The sequence below is a fragment of the Triturus cristatus genome, chromosome 11, assembly GCF_964204655.1.
Source record: "Triturus cristatus chromosome 11, aTriCri1.1, whole genome shotgun sequence".
Taxonomy (NCBI): Eukaryota; Metazoa; Chordata; class Amphibia; order Caudata; family Salamandridae; genus Triturus; species Triturus cristatus.
In genome coordinates, this window is record NC_140594.1 from 350,908,888 (window position 1) to 350,917,348 (window position 8,461).

The 8,461-nt window shown below is 42.8% G+C and overlaps 1 pseudogene; it reads left to right on the forward strand.

Annotated features, from left to right (window-relative positions):
- Nucleotides 1-2,182: 2,182 nt before the first annotated feature.
- On the forward strand, nt 2,183-2,402 carry LOC146784159 (heat shock factor-binding protein 1 pseudogene; annotated as a pseudogene).
- The last annotated feature ends 6,059 nt before the right edge of the window (nt 2,403-8,461 follow it).

The window sequence follows — 8,461 nt, forward strand, 5'->3', positions numbered from 1 at the left end:
GCCCTCTCCTCCTTGCCGAGAGTGCCTGCTGGTTGGAGTACTGCCTTTTGTGACCCCCTCGAGTAATGCTGCCCAGCGTGTTTCTTGCCTGCCAGCGCCTCTTACCCCTCCCAGTCTATCATCACACATACTTGCCCGTTCACCACCACTACTAACTAAGGCGAATAGAGTGGTGAACACTCAATCCATGACGTATCCCTGTGCTACCCAAGTTCCCCTTCCACAGTCCTCACTGTGATGGCTGCCACTGCTCTTAAGATTGTATACTTGAATGGTAATGGCTTGACACATTGTGTTAATGGCTTGACACACTAGGAGAGGAGGCAATCCTCTCCTACCTTGCCTCTGGACTGTACTGGTCTGGTTGATGTGTCTAATAACATGTACAGGGCGACTCTTCGAGACATCATGAACATGGGACTTAATCCCAGCTGGACTTTTTTCTAACCTCCCAGCAGTTCACGCCTTTGGTGGTGAACTGTGACATCTGGGAGGGATCCCTTTCTGACCATGCACCAATCTGCTTGGCCGTTGACTGTGGTCTGACAAGACTGGTTCACAAAAATTGGTGTCTTATCACCTAGCAGTATAAAATGCCCAAGGAAAAGCAGCTCTTGAAATCCTGTGTCTCCACGCATCTTGAGGAAAACCGGGGATCGGTGTCCTCCATGCAAACCATATGGGGGGCAGCTAAGGCCACTATTCGTAGTCAGATCATGTGTAGTGTGGCGATTTCCAATAAACACCAGAGGGAACAACAGACCTGACTTGAGGCAGACATCCATTCATAATCACAAGGATACACGCAACACCCCATGGACACCCTCAGGCAACAGTTAGAAACCACAAAAGCAGAGCTCAATAACTTATACACATCCAAGGTGGAAAATATTCTGTATAGACTGAGCGCATAGCACAATGAACAGAGAGAAAAGCCGGCAGACATTTAGCTGCTCAACTGGAATAGCAAAATGTGGTTACGACGATTCCTGCTATACGTAGTGCTTTGGAATGCGTGCTTCAAATTCCCCAGGAAATTGTCTCAGAATTAGCAACGTACTACTCATCCCTGTACAGTTCGGGAGCCAGTGGGGACATGGAAAGGTAAGACCATTTATTTGCTGCCCTCCAACTGCCATGTCTTAATGTCGATGGAAGGGCTCTGCTAGAAGGGCAAATCACCAAAGAAAAGATCATTCAGGAAATTTCTAGTCTCCCCTACAACAAGGCCCCTGGCAAGGTTAGCTTTCCATGGCAATTTTACAGATGGGTGAAGACAGAAATACTGGATTGCCTGTATGATGCGTACAAAAAGGTGGAAGAGGTGAGTGTCCTCTTGCTTATATCCAACAAGGCACTAATTGCTGTCCTCCCCAAGCCTGTATAGGGACCCCTCCTCTGCAGTAGCTACTGTCCGATATTCCCTTTAAATGTGGATATCAAGATTTTGGCCGGCATACTGGCCTCTGGTCTCAAACGTGCTATTCCTTCTTCCATCCATCAGAGCCAAATAGGCTCCATACCAGGACGCAGGTTCCGTAATCACCGTTATACCCTAGGATAAAGGTGGAAGAGGTGAGTGTCCTCTTGCTTATATCCAACAAGGCACTAATTGCTGTCCTCCCCAAGCCTGTATAGGGACCCCTCCTCTGCAGTAGCTACTGTCCGATATTCCCTTTAAATGTGGATATCAAGATTTTGGCCGGCATACTGGCCTCTGGTCTCAAACGTGCTATTCCTTCTTCCATCCATCAGAGCCAAATAGGCTCCATACCAGGACGCAGGTTCCGTAATCACCGTTATACCCTAGGATATTTTCTCTGGTATGCCAACGACTTGCCGTAAGAGACCATTGCCCTTTATTTTGATGCTGAAAAGATGTTTGACCCCAGATTGAGTGGCCCTACCTCTTCAATACACTCTAGAGGTTTGGACTGGGCAATGATTTTATCTCCATGGTCAGGCGGCCCAGGTCTGTTTCAGAGGTTTTTATCGAAAACCTTCCCTATTCTGGGGGAACCTGTCAGGGATGCCCATTATTCCCTCTACTATTTCTGCCCACAACGGACCCCTTACCAGCAGCCATATATCAAAACACTGTGGAGTGTTTCTGTACCTAGTCTGTTCCTCCGAGACGTCTCACCTAAGCGGCGCACCCTTCAAAGTAACAGCGGCCCAAGACATGGCTGAAACAGATAACAAAAGCATCCAGGACCTGACGGCGGATGCTGCCTCAACAAATGCAAGACAAATTTCAAACCATGTCGGATCAGATAATTGGCAGAATTGATGACATGAGTGGGTGTATTGAAGACTCGGAGAAGAACATTGCAGACCTCATGACACAAGCAGGAGTTAAAGAGGAGGACGAACTTGCAAAGCCTGACGCAAACGTTTTCTGAGTGGATTTTGGGAGGTTTTCTACAAACAAGCATGAATCGTGGAAGTTTTCTCAAAATTGACTAATTGTGTAAAAACGAAAACATTTGTTATAGAGCTGCATTTCTAAAGTTTATTGTATATTACATTTACAGGTATGCTGGCTGTGTTAACTTTTATTTCTCATGATTAGCCTCCACCTGCTTTTCAAGATGTTGATTTATTAAACGATGAAAATATATCAAAATGCCTCAATATTCGGCATACCCACTTCAGCCAGCCCCTTGAAGATTTTACTGTATGCAGATGACATCCTATTGATGTTCACAAATCTTAGCTTCTCTCTCCCTGCCTTTCCGTCCCTTATTACAAACTTTCCTTCTATAGCGGGCTAAAAGATCAATTGGATGAAAAGCAAAGCATTACCCATGTACCTCATTACAACTGCTCACGGCTGATACTGACTATCTCTTTCAGTGGAAAGTGGACCGACTCCGCTATTTGGGCATCAACATCAATAGCGGCCTGGAGAGGATGGTGACAGACACCATAGACACATTGATGGCTAGGACCCGGCTGGACTATGTGAAATTGATGCACCTTCACCTGTTTCTATGGGGCCAGATACAGGTGGTGAAAATGGTGTTTGTGCACAGGTTTACATATGTACTGGTTATGCTGCCTTTCCTGGTCAATCTGTCCCTCTTGCGGTCAATTGATAAAAGCCATAAAACCTTCATATGGGGCACCTCCAATCCCCGGGTTAAAGCCCCCAAGTTGATGGCCCACAGATGGCAGAGGGGCATCAGCCTCCCTTTTGTGGAGCATACATGGCTTTACAACTATTGCATCTGGCTTAGCTCTGAGCTCTGTGGTGGATACACCACTGTGGGTTGCCATCGAATGTCACCTCACCCAGCCACCCTGGGGTTACAACTTCTTTATGGCCAGAAATCCCCTTCCTACCCAACACAAAACCTGATAGTTTACTATATGGTGAAGTCATGGCTTCGAATCCACAAACTCTTGCAGGTTTATGCTTGTTTGCACAACCATGCACCAATTTGGAACAATGCAGGGATACTATGTGCTGGGCTCCTTGGTGCAGAGCCGGAATACTGGCTTTTGAGGAATTCATTTCAAGGGGGGGACATTCGCTCTTCTGAATCACTCCAGGATAATTCAAACTACCCACCCACCAATGATAGAAACATGCTCAACTCTGCCATTTCCTGCAGAGCAAACTGGGACCTACTCTGTGGGTCTTATGCGATTCCCCATACAGTGTTATCTGACGCATTGGGTGTCATTCAGAGGCGTGATGTCCGGATTGTATAATTTGTTAATTTTCCACCTACATGCAAATCCAAAACGTGCTCGATTGCCAGATTGCAGGTTGAATATGCTGAATCTGAATGGGCTGCCCTGATTGTAGACCTGGAAAAGGGAGTCCTGGAAGCCAGAATGAATCTGTGTCTTTTTAAAACCTTGCAAGATTGGTACTGGACCCCACAAACACTCTGCTCGGCAGGCCTCCTCCACCATTCTAACTGTTGGAGATGCGGTCAAGAGGGCTGTTCTATAATTCACATCCTATGCTACTGCTCCTATATCCAGACATTCTGTAGGGAGGTGGAGTTCACCATCACTGAGTCTTTATAGTTGCCATTGCCCTTCACATGGCAACTACCCATCTTACATGATACGGATGACTCCCCTACTCTTATCACTCATGAGAGGCATCTCCTGGCCATAGTGCTCACCATGGCAAATATTTTTATCCTCCGACACTGGAGATCTCCCCTATTTCCCACCCATGATGAATGGCACATAGAAATATAGACAGCTTCGTTATAGTCAAACCAGCCTCAGTCGATAAAGAAAACCAAAAGCAGCAGCTGTATAATGTAGGGGAATAGAATGACCGAAACAGGAAAGGATCAAGCAATAATGTGTATGGAGAAAGAAAGGAACAAAATAAGCTAAAAGAGAAAGGGAAAAAGCGGGGAGAGTGGGAGGGGATAGTGAAGGGCAAGTACCCAAGAACCTGTGTGTCATCCACACGTCCAAAAGCCAGTCACCATTGCTACTTGGAGCCTAAAAATCCAGGGAGAGATCGGGTAGTGTGTCAATTCGGGCTGAGCAGAAAGACCACTTACGGTGACCCAGATGGGTGGTGTGCAGGGTAAAATGACCTAACATGAGAAGGGAGGGTGAGGCAGGGAGGGGAGGGAAAAAAAGGAATGGAAAGGAAGCTGCGAGCGCTGATAATTTTCCCCGCTGAGCAGGCTTCAACAACAGTACTGGTACCCTTCAGGAGTTGGATTCAGTGCCCAAAAAGGGTGCCCAGACCTATAAGCAGATTTCAAATTGATCCTTCACTCTATAGATGAGTTTCTCATACGAAGGGTCAGTGAGATAGTTGCCCCATCCAGGCGAACCCCGGGGACAGCATGCTTGCACAAAACAGATGTTTCGATGGGAACAGGGCACATGGAAATCCACCTGCACTAATCAAAAACGGACTAGGTGGGCAAAGGGAAATACACTAGGATCGAATGTATCAGAGACAAATCCTGCTGCCCGGTGTGCCTGGTGCAAGATTATATGCTGAAGGGTGGGCCTGCACAAGGGCCCATGTTTACACACGGGGATGGGTCATGCCTCAGCCGGTTCCAATTCATAGCAGTAATGCGAAAAGCCCTAGCAAAGGCAGGCTTCCCGCCCAGGTATTTTGGGTCCCATTCCTTCTGCATAGGGGTAGCATGTAACATTTGAAAGAAATCCTTTCCAGACTTCAAGTGATTCAGAAAGAGGTTTAATCTTCAAAGAAAGATCCCATCTATACAGGTTACACCATACCAAGCTGTCCAGCTCTAACTGCTTCTTCTTCTCCTATCACCTATATACATTCTATCCCAGGATAAGTACAACAATAGATACAGTAGATATGATAGACAATCCCAACCATACAGAAGATACAGTAGCATTGAGGATAACAGGATATTACACCATCTCCCTTCCCCAACAAAATTAAATACAATAACAGCATATTTACATTGCACATAATCCCTGAGATAACATGGTCGTTTTACCAATCTTGAAGACTGACGTGTAGGCATCATTGTAGAACAATCTTTTGATTGGGAATTTTTTGTTGTTAATTTGCTGAACTTCCTTCTAATAACCCCCACTCTATTAAGATTCCACACACGGTGGTCTTCTGTTTTAACAGCATTGTTGAATACTTTGATTACTACCATTGGATCAAAATATTTGGAGTTAGCACTACCCACAAAACCAGGACACTTAACAACGACCACATCCCCTATGTTCACATTCAACTTTTTGACAGATTTCTTTCTGTCAAAATACTTCTTTCTTAACAAGGCTTTTTCATTTTCTCTTAGAAGAACATGCTTTCCATCACACACTCGTTCTTTTCCTTTATTGAAGCAAAAAAAAATTTTCACGCAAATTGGTTCCAAGTATGTATTCGGAACCCTACCACGAAATAGGAGAAATGGAGATTTCCCTGTAGTGGAGTGAGGTGTCAATCTATATTCCTCTATCTTTTTAAGAACTTCTTCTTTCCACCCAAGGGATAGGGACTTAGCCAATGTAATAGTTTCTTTCAAAACCCTGTTAAGTCTCTCTACCATTCCATTTGCCTCGGGATGATAGAGAGAACATGTTTTATGAATGATACCACTGGATGACAAAAATTGTTCCATCTCCTTAGAAACTAATTGGACACCATTGTCCGTCAAAATACTCTTTGGAAAGCCTTCCCTCGAAAATAATTGTTTTAAACATTTAATAACACTGACAGAATCTACATTGGATAAGAAAAATACCTCAGGCCAGCGAGAATACATATCTACTATGACCAACAAAAATACCTGAAAACCATTGCTAAATATAGGACCCAGAATATCCAAGGCGATTTCCTCCCAAGGATAGTTAGGCCTCGTTCTCAATACCATGGGTTGTACTCTAGGTGATTTAGATTTGTCACTCACATTACATGGAGGACATTCATGTATTTCTCGATCTGCCAATTTGTCCATTCCTGGCCACCAGTAAGACAACCGCAATCTCTCTTTTGTTTTAGTAATTACAGAGTGAGTAGCATGAGCTAAGTCTGACAAATTTTTTCTAAGACTCATAGGGGGAACTAACTTTGTACCACGAAATAGAATATCTTTATCAACAGATAGTTCATTTTTTACATACCAAAAAGGTCTGGCTCTTTTAGACCCCTTTTTAATACTTGACCAATTTCCTAACAGAAGAGATATGACCTCTTTAAGGTTTGAATCATGATCCATTTCTTTGTGCCATTTTTCTTCACTTATGTAATCTGCATCCAAAGCACATACCCACTCATATCCTAGATCAATATCATCTACGTCAGGAGAATCACTCGACACTAACCGTGAAAAAACATCAGCTATTCTATTGTTGACTCCGCAAATATATATATTTGAGAAAAAAAGAATATTCTTGTCGACTTATGATCCATTTAGTTATGCGACTTGAAATAAAATCTAAACATTTCTTTTCAGAAATCTCAATTGGAGGCTTATGGTCAGTCCTAACTTCAAAGTCTACACCCCACAAAAAAATGTAAGCTTCTTAATTGCCCAAAAAGCTGCAAGGGATTCGCATTCAATAACAGAATACCTAGTCTCAGGATCCTTTAAACTTCTAGAAAGAAACATAATGGTTTTGATTCCTTGTGGACTCTCTTGTTGTAAGACTGCCCCTAAACCCTTTTCGCTTGCATCAGTTGTGAGGATTGACTTGAGTTTAGTATCAAAACTTTGTAAAAAAGGGGCATCGCACAACTTCTTTTTGATACTAGAGAATTCTTTTTCACAAACCTCTGACCACATAAAACTAACACCATTTTTTAATAAGTTCCTCATATTGTTAGTTAACTCAGAAAAATCTCTAATGAATTTTGCATAGTACTCTATCAAACCCAAAAAACTCATAAGTTCTTCCTTAGAGGAAGGAGAATGCATATTTCGAATGGTAGACAACAAATCATCATTGAGTTTTACACCATTCCCAGTAATGTTGTGTCCAAGATAATTTATTGAATTTGATCGAAATCTACACTTCTCAATTTTAATAATGAGATTAGCCTCACACAACTTAGAGAGAACAGATCTGAGACGAACATCATGTTCATTATCATTCTCACCAAAAATGAGTATGTCATCCTGATAGATACACACACCAGGCAAACCTTTCAAAACTTTTTCCATTACACGTTGGAATACAGAAGAATCTGAGACCAAACCGAATGGCATTCTTTTGAACCTAAACATACCAAACGGTGTGATAAATGCAGTCAGATCCCTGCACGACTGCTCTAATTCGATTTGATGGTATGCTGAAGTTAAGTCGAGAGTACTAAAAACTTTTGCACCACCCAAAAGAACAAGGAGTTCAGCAATATTAGGAAGTGGGTATTTGTCTACAACCACATTTTTGTTTAGCTGGCGCAAGTCTATGCATAAACGCAAGTCTCCGTTAGGTTTGCGCGCAGCGACTACCGGAGCCATCCACTCAGTTCCCTCAACCTCTTCAATAATACCATTATCCTTAAGTTTGATGATTTCTTTTTCCACATCGCTCCTAACCGCTAACGGAACATTCCTAACTTTACATGCAACTGGAACCAAATTTTTCTTTAATATAATTTAATGCTGGTAGCCTTTCATTCAACCAAGATCTTTTTTAAACACATCTGGAAAATCACTCATCAACTTGTTAACAAATTTCTCATCTTGTACTGCCTCCACAGCACATACATTATCTCTTAACAAAAAAGGTGGATTAGAATTGGGATCAAGGTAGACCCCTAGATCTCCTTGATGGATCCAACTAATTATACTGTCTCCCTATTTGGAAACGTAAATTTTGCCAGAGACCATTCTGCCCTAATATTCAATCAATCCTATGAAATATCCATGAAGCTTAATAGGTTCACCCCCATAAGCCAATGGAATTATATCTGCTTTAGACAAGACAATTTTATGCTTATATTTCTTAGTATAAAAATCACCTG